This window comes from Vulpes vulpes, chromosome 7, assembly GCF_048418805.1.
Source record: "Vulpes vulpes isolate BD-2025 chromosome 7, VulVul3, whole genome shotgun sequence".
Taxonomy (NCBI): domain Eukaryota; kingdom Metazoa; phylum Chordata; class Mammalia; order Carnivora; family Canidae; genus Vulpes; species Vulpes vulpes.
The window spans coordinates 99,334,309-99,352,242 of record NC_132786.1 but is presented as its reverse complement, the minus strand read 5'-3'; the positions used below and the strand labels follow the sequence as shown (position 1 = coordinate 99,352,242).

Here is a 17,934-nt window from a genome sequence, read left to right as displayed (position 1 = left end):
TAGATTATGTTCCCATAGGCAAGCTAAGGGACTGACAGTCTGTATGACATGATAGAGGAGGAGTTAGGAAGACTTTCAGGACAACAGTCACCTTCTTCAGCCTGCCTTTGTGTATGATGGTCCACAAAAATATCATTTCGTGTCAGAAGGATCTAGAAGGTCCTTCTAGATCTAGAGGACACAGTAGTGTGTGTGGACCAGGAGAATCCTATAGAAGCAGTGGTGCAAGGAATTAACAGGTGCTGAGAGACTTCCCTCACTTTGGTGAAAGAAATTAGTGATTAGAAATTATTTACAGTAATCAAAAATTCAGAATTACATCTTGAGAGCCAAGAGGTTAGATTATAGGAGAAGTAAGCCAGAGATGCTGAAGCTGGTAATCAGAAAGCATAGATAAAGGCAGGGCTAACTCTCCAGGATGCAGTCACGGGGCTGAGGGCCAGTCTTAGGGAAGCTGTTGGGAAAGCTGAGTGGATGACATGAAGCAGAGCTGTGAAAGAATTAGTGCTGATCCATGAGAGCCTTCATTTCAGGTACTGTCAGGAGTTAAACTGATAGATTTAATGCCTTACCGTTCAGCAAACAAAGATTGTGGAAGCCACACCAGATTAGACCACAGGGGGGACTCTGATAACAGTACTCTTTACCTGAGTTTAGAGAGTTCTTTAAAAAGCAAATGTTTGTTTTATGGGACAGATAGAAATGGTGTTGGTATTGGGGCGTCTGGAGGGTTCAGTCAGTTAACATCTGACTCTTGATTTTGGCTTAGTCTGCTTGAGATTCTTCCCTTGTGCCAACCACTTCTGCGCAAGCATACACTGTCCCTCTATCAAATAAATAAATAAATCTTGAAAAAAGAAATGGTATTGGTAGTGACATTCGGCTTAGATTTAATATCTCATTATTTCGTTCATTGCATATTTTTTTGAGTTAGTGAAGTGGGAACAAAATAAAGTTTTGTCTTCATACTAGAAGGTAAGACTGCAAAAAAAAATAAAAAATAAAAAAAGAAGGTAAGACTGCCTGTACACACACACACACACACACACACACATAAACAATGAAAGAAGGTATAAAAAGTATTATGAGAACACTAGATAAAATATTATGCAATTTATTAGGACATTTAAAGGTGGGGAAAGAATATTTTAGGGAGAAGAAACAGCATGGAGAAAAAAATCTGTAGGGTCTGGGAAAATGGAGAGCCATTTGTTCTGGAAGGAATATAAATGACATAAAGACAAGTTAGGTTCTAGTCAGGAGATTGAAGGACCTGTAACAAAGGAAGATAGAACAGCCCAGTTTGGATTGTGGGATTACTCAAGGAGAAAATTCAGCAGAACTCTGGGTGGGCTAAACAGCTTGGGCACATGAAGACCCAGGGTTCCTTCAGGAGGTAGCATGTAGAATGGGTAGAGAGAAAATACAGAAAGGGAAAAGACATTTCTCCTTTGTCACTGTTCTTCCATCTGCTTATTATTTTTTTTTTTTTTTAAGAGAGGGAGATGGGTAGAGGAAGAAAGAGGGAAAGAGAATCTCAAACAGGCTCCATGCTGGATAAGGGGCTCAATCTTAGGACTCTGAGTTTATGGCATGAACCAAAAGCAGGAGTCAGATGCTTAACCGAATGAACCACCCAGGTCCCCCACCGCCTGCTTACTTTAGATGGATCTTCCCATTATGTTTTGGGGCCCAGTCCAAGTCAGGGCTTGTCTATATCCATTTTCTGGGTTGTGTCTAACAGGAAACAAAAGGCTAGAAAAAGATGCTGTGTGAGCAAATGGAGGAAACACATTCCTCAGCTTTTTTTTTTTTTTAAGCATTCTCTTTTCCCAGTGAAGCAATTATTGCACTTTTCATTTTACCCACATTTTAAAATCTATTTTTCTTTTTTCCCTTTGATTTTCTTGTTCTTGAAGTTTGAGCAATCAGAAATAATGCTGGAATTTACAGAGGGAAGAAACAAAATCAGAAAATAGAAGGAAATATCAAAAGGATTTTCCATTTTGCTCACACTTTTAAAAGCACGTTTTTAAAAATCCAGAACATTTTTGTCAGATGAAAGGTAAAAGTTCTCTACTGCATCCGTAATAGCTCTGAGTGCCAGTCACAGTGCTAATGTAGGAGAACTAGAGACTTTCAGGCCTCACCAGGGACATTCTCGTTCACCTGCTCCACCAGGCAGTGAGGCATCCTCAGCTCTGACTCACTGAAAGAGAATCTAGTGGGGCAGGTTCTACCTCTGCATGAGGATTTGTTTGCGTGAGGAGAATTTAGTCCTTGCCAACACGGAGGGAGCCTTCTCACTCCTTGGCAAGCATCAAACCACTTTTATTTCCTTGTTATAGAAATAGGTCTGTATTTACAAATTATTCTTACATATACCCACCTGATCTGATTGTTTAAATGCTTTGCCTTACTGTTGTGCTTTTCCGTTTCTATACCCTTTTTTCCTAGGGTGAAACTGTAGCCATGCACTCTCTTCTCCTGGTTTCAGGTGAAGAGTCTGAATTGTGGGTATTGTAGTTCTTTTGCCTTTTAGGGTTTCTGATTGGGCAACCTTGGAGTCACAGTGGGAGGACTTCTAGTCCCAGGTGTCTCAAAGAGCAGCAGTTCAATAGCCACCACACACAGAGGGAGACACGTTTGACGAGAGTCCTTTGGTTTTGGTGGAGTGACTTCCATTCACTAAAATAATGTTCCTGAACTGAAGAAGCTGGGGTTCATTTCCAAAACTGTAAGTGTTGCTTTTAAAAAATTAATATTTTATTCACAATTGATGTATAGTACCCAATAGGAAACTGTAATTTCCAGAAGAATTGAACCAACTAAATTCTTCTTCCAATCTAAGCCCTGCTTGGAAAGAAAAAAGGGAAGGAAACTGATATTTTGTGACTTTGTGGAATATCGTTTAGAATAAGCTTTGAGACAGACACTAGGATGATACTTTGAAAAATGATTTAGAATAAAATAATTTATAAAAAGAGGAAGAAGATATGCAACATTCAAAGTCAAACTAGAAACACACACACACACACACACACACACACCACTCTGGCTTACTTCAGAAACGTAGATGGTTGAAATCTTCTGAAAATTTTAAGTATTGCAAAAGATAGCCAAGTGTATTGAAGACTGGGCATCAAAGTCAGATAAAGTTGGATTTGGTGGCTCCACTACTTATCAGATATGTGACCTTTGGTAAGATGTTTCACCTTGTCAAGCCTCAGTTTCTTCATTTGTAGAGTCAGTATGAAAGCTACCTCATTGGGTTAATAAGATATTTGCATAGTCCTAAATAAATGATTAGACAATAACTGATGGAGCATAAGCTTGGCTTTTTCCTAATTAAGTTTCAACTAAGCTTCAAAAAGAGATTAAAGAAACACACACACTAAGCCTGTATGAATTTCACTTATGAGGTATTGAGAGTAGCCAAATTTATAGAAACAGAAAGCACAATGGTGAGTACCAGGGGTTGGGGGAGGGGAAAATAGGAAATGTTTAATGGCTATAGAATTTCAGTTTTGCAATTTGAAAATGTTCTGATGATCGGTTGCACACAATGTAAGTATAACTAACACTACCTAACTGTACACTTAAAAATGGTCAAGTAGATAAATTTTATGTTATGTTTTTCACTGCAATTTAAAAATATAGATTAAAGAGCATATGGTGAAAATTCTGGTGCCTCCACTTTATTAATGTGTCCTTCACTCTTGAAAAATGTCTATGTCCATTTTCAAAGGATTGCTGTTGGATCACCTATGTTAGTATCTGGTTTTTAAACACCAATAATTAATAGTGATGATGATGCATTTCAGATATATTCTTAAAGTTGTCTTCACTTTAGTGGTCATCTTTTAATACTCCCTTTAACTTAATTATATGGTTAACTCTAATTTGTAATAGTGACATTGAATATGATTTTATGGGTATTGTATGGAATCTAGAATTAAGAAGTCATAATTACTAGTTACAACTCAAATGCATCATTTATTCGTTGTTTTTTTTTTTACCTTCCTTATAGCTTATTTATAAACAGTCTATTCTTTTGTGTCTGTGCCTTGGAAATAACAGAGATTGTCAAGACAGAATCTGTTAAATGCCATCTAATCTTACAATGTATTAGCTAATTTGGAGGACAAAAGACAATTTGGAATTATATTGATTTAAAACTTAAAAGCTTGGGGCACCTGGGTGGCTCAGTTGGTTAAGTGTCTGCCTTCAGCTCAGGTCATGATCAAGCCTGTTGGGCTTCCCACTTAGCAGGGAGTCTGCTTCTCCCTCTACCCCTACCCCTGCTCATACTGTCTCTCACTCTCTCACTCTCTCTCTCTCACATAAATGAATAAAATCTTAAAAAAAAAAAAAAAGAAAGACACTTGAAGGCTTGTCATTGTTGAGCTTTTGGGAAATCCTTTCTTGAAGGGCTTTATGTATACCTAGTTGTCTATTAAGACTATCCCCCTTGGTGTTTGGTGAGAACTGAAGGTGATTGCAACAAGTGTTTGTGATGAGTGTGCAAAGCTTTGCGTGTGATATGCCACATGAATTAAAATCCTCTCAGGAGCTATGTCAGGAAATCCAGGGTAACATCAGAAGAAAATATAGGAGAAGGAAAGCTGAAGAAGCACTTGATAAGTACTACCTTAAAGCACCATTTTTGCCATTGAATGCCATCTGTGGCCTACTTTCTTTAGGAAGCATCATTTATTTATCTAACAACTACTTCTAGCAATCCTGCAATGTTCTCCCACTGGGCAGGGTCCTGGTTAAAGAGTGACTGAGGCTTAGTCCTTGAAGGGGTCCTGACCTATTAAAAAAGAAATGTATTCATAAATAGCTAAAGGGTGGTAGTGCTAATACATCAATCATGCCTGCTACTGTGGCATTACTGTTCATTAATTCCCACTCCTTAAAAGGTGTGATGCTTAGTATCAGGGGATAAAAAGAACTCCATAAATCTTTGCTCAAACTGTTATCATTGGAGATTAAAAGGAATAAACTTTCGGCTTTTATATGAGTCAGTCAAAACCAGAATGGAGTGAAGAAATATGTACCCAGAATAGCTGAGAAAGAGGAGGCCGTGGCTTACTGAATATGAAGAGGACACTGTGGGAAGTGGTGGAGCTTTAGCCAGGCATGGAAGGATGCACAGAGTTGAAATTGGCAGAAAAAGATGAAGAGACTATCTAATCTAAAGCAGTATTTCCCAAACTTTGCATGGATGAAATGATTTTAGGCAATAGATAGACCAAACAATCAATAACATTGAGTAACATTGTGAGAAAGTATATTTTTTCAAATTTCTTTCAATTTTTCAAGGAAAAAGTCTTATTGTTGATAAGACTTTAACACTTTCTTCTAACATTTGTTTTTAATTCTTCTTTGTAAGAACTATAGAGTAACAATAGGCTTAATGATTTTATTGAGCAAGAAGTATTGTTATAACTTAACTTTTAGAATAACATTTATTTTTAGAATTATTGCCTATTTATTCCAACAGACACTGATTTTTTTCCATTTATGATACTGCTAGAAATATGCTTTTAAAAGACTTATCTGAGCTAAAATGAGAGTGGGTTTACAGAGAATACTAAGTAAAAAATAGTTCAGATCATACTTCATAATAGAAAAATCATGAAGAGGTGCGAGAATGCCTCAAGTTTGGGAAACACTGAAGTAGAGGTGCTATCCAGTACAAAAATTAGGAAGCAAAATTGAAGCAGTTATGTTTATGTGTAGCTGGGAAAGAAGGACATTTGGTATTATATGGATATCTTTGGATAGTGATGCTGGAATAGGGTTGATTGTGGAGCTTTAAAGAGATTTGGACTTCAGCTTCTAGGTGGTGAGATCATCTAAGGCTTGGCTTATTAGTGGTTTGGTGCACAGGGACTATGAATACAGATAGAATACTTTGGACATATGTCTTGATAACCTGAGCATGAATAAACAACGGGTTCTGGGAATGAAAATGGAAAAGAGAGGGACGAGGATGTCATTCAATAAAAAAGAAAACTAAGCAATAATTATAAAAAGACAACCACCAAGTTACTCTTAATTTGTTAAGTTTGGTAGTCTAAGAGAATTACAGTGACACAGACAAAAGAGAAAAAGCTAGTGTTTCCTGGGGAAATGATCCTTTGGGCTATGGGCAGTTTGCAAATAAGACAGATCAACCTTCCATTGGAAAGGGAAACTGCATTGTTAATCACACTGGAAATGGAATTCTAGAAAGCCATCAGAGTTGGCCCAAAAAGTGGAGAGACATGAAGCACGTCCCTCCTTAAAATGAAACTCAGCCCTGCTCTTTTTCTCTACCCCATTCACAGAATAATAGAGAACTTTTAGGTATCTGGGGAAAGGAAGGGGAATGGAGAGGAGGTTGACTGTTTCCTCCCAAGATTTTATTTTCTCCTGAGAATTCTCTTAGTTACTGTAGCTACCACCTTGCTCAGAGATGAGACTCCTTTCTAGGGTCTTTGATGAAAATAATCAGACACCAGGTTTAATTTCTAGGAATGGTAGAGTTTTCTGTGTATTTTCTTTCTGCTAGGAAAGGCACTTAATTTACATGTTTCCCTAATATGTACAATACATAGTAGATAGATATTTAAAGGTAGACAGATATCACAAAGACTCCCAGCTTAACCAATAAAAAATTAGAAATTTTTAAAAAGGACAGCAGTCTCCCTGATCCCCAGGATCCAGCTCAGAAGTTACTACTATCCTGTCTTTGTACATTATCTTTCCATTGTATGCTTCTATTCTTTTATGTTTTTATTTGTATGTTTATTTATTCTTCCTTCCACTATGTGAATTATGCACAAACGGTATATAAGATTGTTTTGAATGTTTAAAAATTTTACATAAACTTTAGAGTATACATTATTCATCTGCAACTTGCTCTTTTCCTCAACATTGCACTTTTGAGATGAATGCATGTTGATTTGGTGGCACAACTTATTCATTTTCATAGCTGTATGGTATTTTGCTATCAATATTTATTCCTACATATGCGCTTGGGTAGGAATGTAAGAATGACTGTAGAGACTATTTCAAGACAGATTTGCTGAGCCATAGGCATATGCATCCTCAATTTTATGAGATACTGATAATAACTTGCTTTCCAAAATATTTATACCATATTTTATTCCAGACCACAATGAATGAGGCTAAGCTGTTTCTCTACATTCTCAACACACCTATTTATCTAAAATGTGCCAAATAAATAATCTTTCCAGATATAACAGAAAACCAGACCCTGGTGGCATCTGAGAGACTAAGATGTGTTTGGAACATTCCAGTCTCTAAAATATAGTGCAAAATGTGATTTCACATCAACTTTCTTATTTCTCAACCTATGAGAGAGATTAACTGACTTGTCCCTTAACACTTACTTTAGTATTAATTATATTAATAATAAAGATGATAATATCAACAACTGCTAATGTCATTGAATGCTTACCATATGCCAAGTGCTGTCCTGAGGACTTTAATTATATTGTCCTTAAATTATATTATAATTTAATTAATTAAATTACATTTAATTAATTCTGGGAGGACATAATGATATTATACCAATTTTAGAGATGAAGAAACTGATTCACAGAAATATTACATGGGGCACCTGTGTGGCCCAGCGGTTTGGTGCCTGCCTTTGGCCCAGGGCGTGATCCTGGAGACCCGGGATCGAATCCCACATCGGGCTCCCGGTGCATGGAGCCTGCTTCTCCCTCTGCCTGTGTCTCTGCCTCTCTCTCTCTCTCTGTGACTATCATTAAAAAAAAAAAAAAAAAAAAGGAAAGACTAAACACAATTGTTAAATTTCTTCAGACAATTTTCTTTATCCCAAAAACCGCCTTGGAGTATCTCCCACTCCTCACTACACTTTCCCGTTCTGGGTTAGGCGTCTCTATTCTGCGCAAACTCCTGTTTCAGTTCTCACACTCTATTTTCAATTTTATATACTTATTTGTCACTTCCTTTGTAATATGAGCTTCTCCATCTCTACTTCCTCAGCAAAGCAAAGCAGAGGCAGAATAAGTGTTCAATGAATAAATTAATGAATAATGCAACTCACCTCACAGTGACTCATTCTGATTCCTCGCTGCCTTCGGAACAAGTGCACACTTCTAGGACTGATATTTGAAAGTCCTTTGTAATTAGACACAACCTGTCTTTTCAGTCTTATTTTCTTCTTCTTCTTCTTCTTCTTCTTCTTCTTCTTCTTCTTCTTCTTCTTCTTCTTCTTCTTCTTTTGGCTCCCATTTTCCCAATTACTCAATCTCCAAGTACGTCTGTCTATGGGGAGGGATGGTGACTTTCTCATTCAGTTCTGTATCCCAGAACTTAGCTCAGTGCCATAGTGCAGATGTTCAGAAATTACTTGTTGAATTAATGATTTGATAAATTAACTTTACCAAACATTGTGTTTTCTACTTCCTTATATTTTATAAAAAGCTACTCCCTTCCCTTTTTTGCCTTTTTTTCTCTCATCTCCATTGCTCAGTAAAGTCTGATAATCTATAAGGATCATTTTTAATTTTCCTAGGCAAAATTAAATTAAATTAAATGTTTCTTTGATGTAATTTAAATACTAACTAGATTCTGAACTTTTAGAAATTAAGGATTATGATACCTTAATGTCTCTCTTTCCAGTCTGTTCCCACCTATCCTTTCTCAGGATAGTCTACCTAAAAAGGAGGGATTCCTTTTTTTTTTTTTTTTTATTTGAGTGTAGTTTCCATACAATGTTACATTAGTTTCAGTTATGCAATGGAATCAGTTATGCTATGCTCATGGGGTAGCCACTATTTGCATGCAACCCTATTATAATACCATTGACTATCATGAACCTTTTATTCCTGTGACTTACTCATTCCATAACTGGAAGCTTGTATTTCCCACTCTCCTTCACCCATCTTGCCCATCCTCTACTCCTCTCCCCTCTGGTGACCATTGGGTATTCTTTGTATTTATAGGTCTGATTCTACTTTTTGTTTGTTGGTTTATTTTTTTATTTTCCTTTTAGATTCCACACATAAGTGAAATGATATGTTTTTTTTTTCTTTCTCTGACTTATTTCACTTAGCTTAATGCACTCTTAGGTCTATCATGTTGTCACAGATGGCAAGATCACATCCTTTTTTATGACCAAGTAGAATTCCTCTGTATGTGCATGCATGTATGTGTATACCACATCTTTATTTATTAATCTGAGTATAGTCTTTTATAGAATAGCATTTATTTGCTTTATCTGGTTTCAAAAGTGTTGCATGTTCACTGTAGAAAACTTGAGAACCACAGTCATATTTAACAATGATATACATCTTAAAGATTTGTTTTGTGTATGTATTCCTGCCTTTTTATGACTACGATACAAATTAAGAATGAATAATTAATAAAAAATGTTATGTGATCATTTTAGTTCACCCAATAATATAGTACATATTTCCTTATCATTGTATATCCTTCAATAAGGTAGCTTTAAATTGCTCATTTGTATATGGTATTATAATTTATCTAGTCCTTTAGTATTGAAAATATCTGTTTCTCCCCATATTTGCGATTTTGAATATTGAATTTGTTGTACAAAATCTTTGAATGTATCTGAGTACTTTTAAAGATAAATTTAGGGACACCTGGGTGGCACAGCAGGTAAGTGTCTGCCTCTGACTCAGGGTGTGATCCCGGGGTCCAGGATTGAGTCCTGTATCAGGCTCCTTGTTGTGAGCCTACTTCTTTCTCTGCCTATATCTCTGCCTCTCTCTCTCTCTCTGTGTGTGTCTCTCATAAATAAATAAATAGAAACTTTAAAAAAATAAAAAATAAAGATAAATTTATAGAATTTGGATTATAGGTCATAATACCCACTAAAACTTCTAACCCTATCATGCTAAAGAAGGAAAGCCCTCATAGTATATTTAACAAGAAATTGAATTGATGAAACTTGCATTTTAGAAAAATCATATTTCAAAATATTACGTGGGGAGAACAGGAAAGATTGGAAGCAGCAGGCCAGATAGGCTTTATTGCAGAAATCTAGGTGAGAAAAAAAATAAAGCCTACACAAATGAAGCCACATTAGTGTTGGAATATGGCAGAAATTTTTAGAGATATTAATTTTATAGAAACTAGTGGATTAGGGAGAGTGGCTGAGGGACAGGAATGGAATAAAATTGATTGTGGATTATATTCTTGTTTCTGACATGGTTAACTAACTGGATGGACAGTGGTATCCTTCTTCCCTTAGATAGAGAAGACAAGAGAAACAGGCTTGGGAGGAAAGATAGGGGAGTTCCGCTAAGGCTAGTGGACTTTGACCTGCCTGTGACTATTTACATGAATAAATTATTTAGGCAATAGGACAAGTTTGGGCATCAGGGGTGCAAATAAATTAGAGAAAGATGTGGGAGTCAGCAATCCCTAAACATAGCAACAGTCATTGGTGTGGATGGATCTCTCAGAGGTATTGAGGACTACAGAATGAGATGAGTAGGAGGCTCATGGTGGTATCTTCTGACATAATAACATGAATTAATAATAATAATAATCCATAATAACATGAATCAGAGGAAGAAACAGCCATAATGGAAACTGAGAAGGAGAGGCCAGAGAAATAGGAGGAAATCCGGTGGCAAGTAGAGTGAGTGAAAACAAAGGAGGAGAACTTCCAACAAGGGAGAAGTTAACAATGTCACATGTCAGAGCCAGGCCTAACAAGAATAAAAGGTGTTCTTTAAATTTCTGTGGAAGGCTTGTCCAGAGAAGTTTCAGTAGAGCGGAAGGGACAGACACCAGAATGCTATGACTAGACTTGTGTTTCAATGACATGATTTTCGTGCAGTGGGGAGAATGGTGTAGGGAAGGAAGAAACAAGGAAATGGAAGGCTAGTGAAATGGAGAGGGAATTACGGTTCCAGAAAGGGTGTAATAAGGACTAACCCAGGGCAGTTGCCATGGCATTAGATAGAAAGAAACTGTGGCCTGAAGGTTTACCAAATAGGTGGATATAATATGTGGGAGAGAGGATGGAGCTCAAAGGAGCACCAATATTTTAATCTGATATAACTGAGAATATTGCAAAACCATCAACAAAGGCAAAGTTCTGGGGGAAAAATAGGAATTTTTGTTGGTAAAGGTAAAGAAAGAGAGCTGAGTTCTACCATGGATATGTTGATTTGAGGTACATCTGGAGAAGTTTAAGGGTATGGTATATTCGCACTCATAGTAGCTGTTAAGGGTCTGCAGCTCAGGGCAGAGATCTAGGTTAGAAACAAAGATCACTGAGTTTTTCCCATGAAAATGGGACCTAGAATCACGGGAAAAGCTGGAGTAGCTCAAAGAGATCACTGAGAATTAAAAGAATAAGAAAAACCTTGAACATTTATTTATTTATTTTTAAGATTTTATTTATTTATTCATGAAAGACAGAGAGAGAGAGGCAGAGACACAGGCAGAGGGAGAAGCAGGCTCCATGCCAGAGGCCCCATGTGGGACTCAATCCCGGGTCTCCAGGATCACACCCTGAGCCAAAGGCAGGCGCCAAACTGCTGAGCCACCCAGGGATCCCCCATGAACATTTAAATAAATAGGTAACATAGGTGGAGTCACTGAAGAAAACAAGGAAGATGTGATCAAAACAATAGCAGGAAAACCAGTAAGATATTAATTCAAGAAAGTAGAGGAGAGAGAGTTTTAGGAAGCCATGGTCATGACCAAATCAGCTGCAGGCTGGACAATCAGGCAGAGGACCAAGGAAGACTTTTGGGATCTGGGCTACTTACAACTTTCTTTGTCTTGGGAAAAAAATTTTTAGAATATTTATATCTTTTGTAATACTGTGACTTACATTGTTTTCTAGGGTGTTTTTTTTTTTCCTTTTTTCTTCTTTCCTTTTGCATGGAGTTAAATACCTACCTTTGTTTAATTCTATAACACAGCTTTTGATTTGTCTTCCCTTTTATTAAGATTTTCTTTTATTTATTCATGAGAGACACACACACACACAGACAGAGAGAGAGAGAGAGAGAGGCAGAGACACAGGCAGAGGGAGAAGCAGGCTCCATGCAGGGAGCCCAACGTGGGACTTGATTCCATGTTTCCAAGATCAGGCCCTGGCCTGAAGGCGGCGTTAAACCACTGAGCCACGAGGGCTGCCCTGATTTGTCTTCCTGAGTGAAGTTATAGAAAATATACTATGACCAAACTTACATTACTAGAAACTAACCAGTCTGACCTCATGAAAATTTATCAAAGGCAAAACTTTATGTGGGTTTCTCTTACCTTTTGCCATTCTAAAGAAAATAAGTTGTGTTAATTCACTTATCAATTCATATACCGCTTTCTTTTTATCTACTGGAAATTTCCCCCTGATATCTATAGCTAAATTTAATTCTAGATTCTCACACTGGGCTACTAGGAGGAACTTCTATTCTTGTTTGAAAAGTAGCATATCTCCAGCAGAGACTGCTCAATGGGTGATTCTCTTTTTTGGGTTATTTCAATAAACTGAAAATTCAATAAAAAAATTATTTGTCTTCGATTATCAAGAATCAAACATCAGGGATCCCTGGGTGGCGCAGCGGTTTGGCGCCTGCCTTTGGCCCAGGGCACGATCCTGGAGACCCGGGATCGAATCCCACATCGGGCTCCCGGTGCATGGAGCCTGCTTCTCCCTCTGCCTGTGTCTCTGCCTCTCTCTCTCACTGTGTGCCTATCATAAATAAATAAAAAATTGTAAAAAAAAAAAAAAAAAAGAAAGAAAAAGAATCAAACATCATTTTCCAGATGTAAAGTTAATTTCTCCGTATTTGCACATAGCTTACAAGCTTAAACAATGAACGTAGTTTGATGCTATTCCTATAATCCAGTCTATTTTTCTGTATTCTCCTGGGAAAAGAAAGCAGGTACAGTTCACCTATTTACTCAAAAACATAGACTCATTTATTTTTTCTTTGGTGTTTCAGTCAGGTTTCCAGAGGTAAATGCTATAAATAAGCTGGTCAGTTGTTTAGATAGTGTATTTCACTCAGACTAGCATTTAGACAAATCTGTGTTGGGTTGCCTGGCCTGAAAAAAAGGTGTTAGAGAATCTGTGCCAGAAAGAAAGACTTGAAAATAATATATTAAAACATTGAACAATCAAGTTGCTTTAATATTTCTCCTGATATATTTACAAAGATACTTTAAAACATAATGTAATTTATACCCACAGTAAAAAATCCAAATAATATACGAGCTTAGAGAATGCGAAGTAAGTTAAAAGGCCAGGCTTCAGATTCTTCATCTGTAAATCCTGTCCTCAGAAGCACAGCATGGCAGTTTCTTCTGAATTCTTTCAGTAATAATTATTCTAAGCACATGGAGTATCTGGTGCCCTTGCTTTTTTCACTTAGTATTTTGATGGTTAATTCATATCATTGCATATAAAGATACCACACTTTTTTTTATATATATAGTCAAGACTTATTTACTGCTCTCCTATTGGCAATTGTGTACTTTCTAGTTTCTAACTCTTGACACCACAGCAGTGATCATTTTTTGTGAAGTAACAGGATATTAAATTGGAAATTTTGGCCAAGATTCTAAGACAATTGACCAGAGATACCAAAAAGAGGTATCTGACTAAAATCCCAATTGGAGATATTTTTACAGTTCTTGAGTTCCTTACTCACTTCCAGGTTATAAAAAAACTATAGGGAGGAAAAACAGAAGATCTTATGAGAATGAGTTTGGAGAGCTAACCCAATACAGAGGGGCAGAAGTGAAGAATGGTACTTTTTATCTCAAGCTTTGAGGAAGTGGCTTTATTGCGAACTCCTGGAAAGCTTGTAGTGTCTTTCTAAGAGAAAAACAGAGCTGAAGGAGGCGTAGCTGACAGAAGGATTAGATGCATTGCTCATTTCACCAGCAGTGCAGTCATAAGCTTCTCAGGATCCCCCAGGGCTCACTGGCACATGGGTGCTCACGCGCACAAGCGCACAAACATACCCCCCCCCCCACACACACACAGGGTATCAGCAATAAACATCAGCAGAGAAAAAACCCAGCTTTCAGTCATACCAGTAGAGTAAAAAAGTTCTGTTTTATCTTTCCCTTTCCTTCACCATTCTCTAACTTTGGAGGCCTCAGTAACAAGACCTTGCAAGTTGGATGATGGAGGAGGTGACAGGAAAAAAGAACGTGCATAGGGCACTCCCTCCCCCAAAGGCTGTAAAGCTGCAGGGCAGGAGATCTGTCTTAAGCTGGGAGATTGGTGTACTGATGGAAATACTGGATGAGACATTCTAATTTATGAAACAAAACTGCATTTTGCAACTTAAGTAACCGCAGGATTTTCTTTTGGGCTGAGAGTGACCAGAAGATACATGGGGAATTTTTATTAGTGGTAATGGGAAAAACTTCCCCAGTGAATACATTTTTAAAAGGAAAGTGGTAGACAAAAATGCAGTTGCATTCTGAATTCATCTCACAATTGTTTTTAAAATGATCATATACCCATCTTTGCATACATACAAGGAATCAATCTTAAGTAATTACACTATACTAATTCATGGATTTCCAGAGCAGAGGAGAGATAATTAACTTACAGTAGGAATAATTGAAACTAAAACCGTATTCCAGGGTGCACTTTCCAAAATGGTAATCATAACCACATGTGTCTTTTAAAATCTAAATTAATTAAAATTAACAACTCAGTTCCTCGGTTGTACTAACGTATTTTAAGTGTTTAGTAGTTGCATGTAGCTCTTGACTCTGCTTTGACAGGGAAAAGTTTTGGAACACTCCTAAAACCATAGAATTTTTGGTCCTTATAACACACTTTAAACCATTTAATTCTCAAAAAACACAGCAGCAAAGGCATAATTATTATTCCCACCTAATAGATTTTTAGAAAAATGAAGATCAGAGAGATTTAGGAACTTGATCACATTCTTTGATTCCAGGTCCCATGTTCTTTCCTCTAACCCACATTTTTCAACTCTCAAACTAAGTATAAAATATAAAATTAGCTTCACTCTACTTTCACCATGCAATGGAGAATATTCTAAAATCTAGAAATCCCTAAGGGAAGGGAGGCTTTGCCCTTCTCTATGTCATTACTAGGGAGAAACACAGTTTTGTTTCTCCTTCTAATACCTGCCATCTTACAGCCCATGAAATTTATCAATAGAGGTAGATTCAACTAATTTATCAATAGAGGTAGATTCATGCCTCTAGTGAATGGGAAAGGTATTAATAGCAATACCAAGTCCTAAATATCTGCACTTACCTATATTATTCTTTCAGTTCAGTAGGGGTCTCTAAAAGGCTTCTCGCCGACTGGGATACGTAATAGATTCTTTTGAGACTTGACTTGCTTTTTGTTTTGTTTTGTTTGTTTGTTTTTGTTTTTGTTTTTTTTACAAATGAAGATAAATGAAATTTATAATAAAACTGCTTCACACTGAACATCTAGTGGTTTGTTGCAGATGGTTGTTTTATTATTTAGGGGGAATACAGGAGCAACGGAGGGGGGAAAAGATCATTAGCAGTAAGTCAGTATGAATACACACACTCTTCCTTTCTAGGAGGACCAGAAAGGTCCAACTGGTGCATGGACTAAGGGAGTTACCTCCAAGTTGTGAGTCCTTGGAGGCTGAAACTCAGAAATTGAATCTAAGGAAGTCTTGAGTTCAGAACTTGTAGTTCCTGGTTGCTCAGGAGTGAAAGACAAAGAATGAATTGGGCTCTGTCTACATCTCTTCACTCTCACGACCACTTTCCTCATTCAGGCCACTGCCATTTTTCCTTGTCTCTATTTCTGTTCTACTTTGTGGTTTCCATACCTCTGCAATGTAAATCATAAATTGGATCATATCATTCCCTTGATTTAAACTCCCCTGTGTCTTCCTTCTTTTAGGCATACGTTCAAGCTCCTCAGCAGGTCTTGTAAGGTCATTCAGGCCCAGCCCTGCTGGCCTCTGCATCCTTTTCTCTTGCCGCTTCCTCTGTCCTCTCACCTCAGTCCCTACTGCACTGCCATGGCCCGGCCTTCCTCAGCTACTTAATTCCTGAACGAGCCACACTCACACTCATTTCTCCATCCTCTGTATCATATTCCCTTTACCTGAAGCTCCAGTTTGGCTGTCATTGGAACCCAAATAGCACAATCTTCAGACCCCATTTCATAAACACTACAGGATAATATGGGGCAGATAGGCTGAAGGGTGTCTCCTATCCTTAGGATCCCAGCTGCTACTTTCGTCCCTCTCTTCTGTTATACCTATACATGGTGTGAGCCTTCTGCTGGGTTGGGCTAGCACCCATCAGTATCATCTCTACATTGGATCATCAATTCTGATGACACAGTATCACTTCTCTCTCTTTAAAATATTTATTTTTAAATAAAGAAACATAAAAATAGAAACCCATTTTACTAAGTAATACCCAGTCATCTTGGGAGGTTTGTAAAAGAGAAATGAACAGTTAGGTTGGGTAGGCTTAGGTTAACACATTCCTGGATGCAGAATGATATTAAAAATATTCAATAGTGGATATGCATGGAAAACTGACCTATCAGAATGGATGCTGGCCAGTGTATGATATCTGGGTGTTCTCACTGAATATCTACTTTGCTTGGAAGCAAGGAATAGGCATGAAAATATTGCCTTATTTTTATAAACTTCCAATATTGAAAACACCCAAGTTTCTGGGCAATAAGGTCAAGGGATATCTTTAGAAGCCTAACTGTGCATAAATGGGAATATTTCTCCTGGCCAAAACAAAAAGGAAATTAGATACTAATGGTTGCATGCAGTGCTTTGGCTCCCCTCTTGTGTAATTACATTGCTTGATCTCTGGTGTCTTCAGCTGGGTTTGGCAGTTTCCTAAAGTTCAAAGTCCCTGTGATTAACCTATGCACTCTTGCCTGTTGCAATTCGACGATTTATTTTCTCTTCCAGGATTTGTTGTTATGACCAGTAAGTTGGTTGAGAATGTTGATAAGAGAGGTCTCTCAGTTACTTCTTTCTTCTTGGATGTCATCATTTTTTCTTCAGTTTTTGTTATTATTATTTTGAAATATAACTTAGTACTGTTTGTTAATGGAGAGGCATCTTTATGTTTCTCTGTAGCTGTCCATTTCTAGTAATTTTAAAAAAATATTTTATTTATTTTTTTAAGAGAATGAGAGAGAGAGCATGAGCAGAGGGCAGAGGTCACCCCCTTCTCTCTTTTACTATATAATTGTCTCAGTAGTAGATAAATAGGTAAAATTGCCTCTGGTACCTTCCTAATGCCACTTTGTACCTTCCAATATAAGGACTCCCCCTACCTCCCACCTCCTGCTTGCCCCAGGCTCACTAATTAGTGAACAAAGTAAGGTGATATATAAAAATAAAGCAGTGTGGAGAAGGGCATTTGGAGCAGGACCCTCTGTGCTGCCCCGCAGGTGGGTCAGCCTTCTTATCAGGACCCAAGTTTCAACTCTATAGAACCTGCACTTCTCTGCTTCAGAAGCAAAAGGTTCTCCCAATGTTTTTGCATAGTTTTCCCTGTTTTAAGTAGGTTCTATGAAAGTAGTTGAGGAAATAATTATTTTTGTAGACTTAGGGTATAAATAAATAAGGAAAGCTTTGTTATCTATAATCTTCATTGAAGAGCTGATCAATAACAGATAGTGAAACTTGATTAACACTTTTTAAAACTTCTATTAATATACCTTATCCCTATTTTGGGGGGGAATTATGATTTTAGAGTTCACCTGCATGAAACAAGACTATAAATTTTGAATATAAACTTCATGAGACTCAAGACTTGTTATTTTGTATTTGTTACTTCTTTACTGTTTTATTGTGTGATAGAATGTATGAGAAATTTGTCTTTGTTCAGAACTTTCTGATTTAATAAATTATTTTTCTAATACTTTAAAAAAAGATCTTT

At 37.2% G+C, this 17,934-nt stretch overlaps 1 protein-coding gene across 4 annotated transcripts in view; it reads left to right on the top strand.

The window, feature by feature from the left end:
* The window catches only part of MACC1 (MET transcriptional regulator MACC1), a 182,498-nt gene that overhangs the window by 118,552 nt on the left and 46,012 nt on the right, over positions 1-17,934 (top strand). For 2 of the 4 annotated variants that reach the window (XM_072764507.1, XM_025993166.2), the window contains exon 1: positions 2,118-2,737. The exons of the other annotated variants lie outside the window; for them this stretch is intronic. The gene's annotated coding sequence lies outside the window, so the exon portion shown is untranslated. Of the gene's footprint in view, positions 1-2,117; positions 2,738-17,934 lie in introns of those variants that run through there. 4 annotated transcript variants of the gene reach the window in all.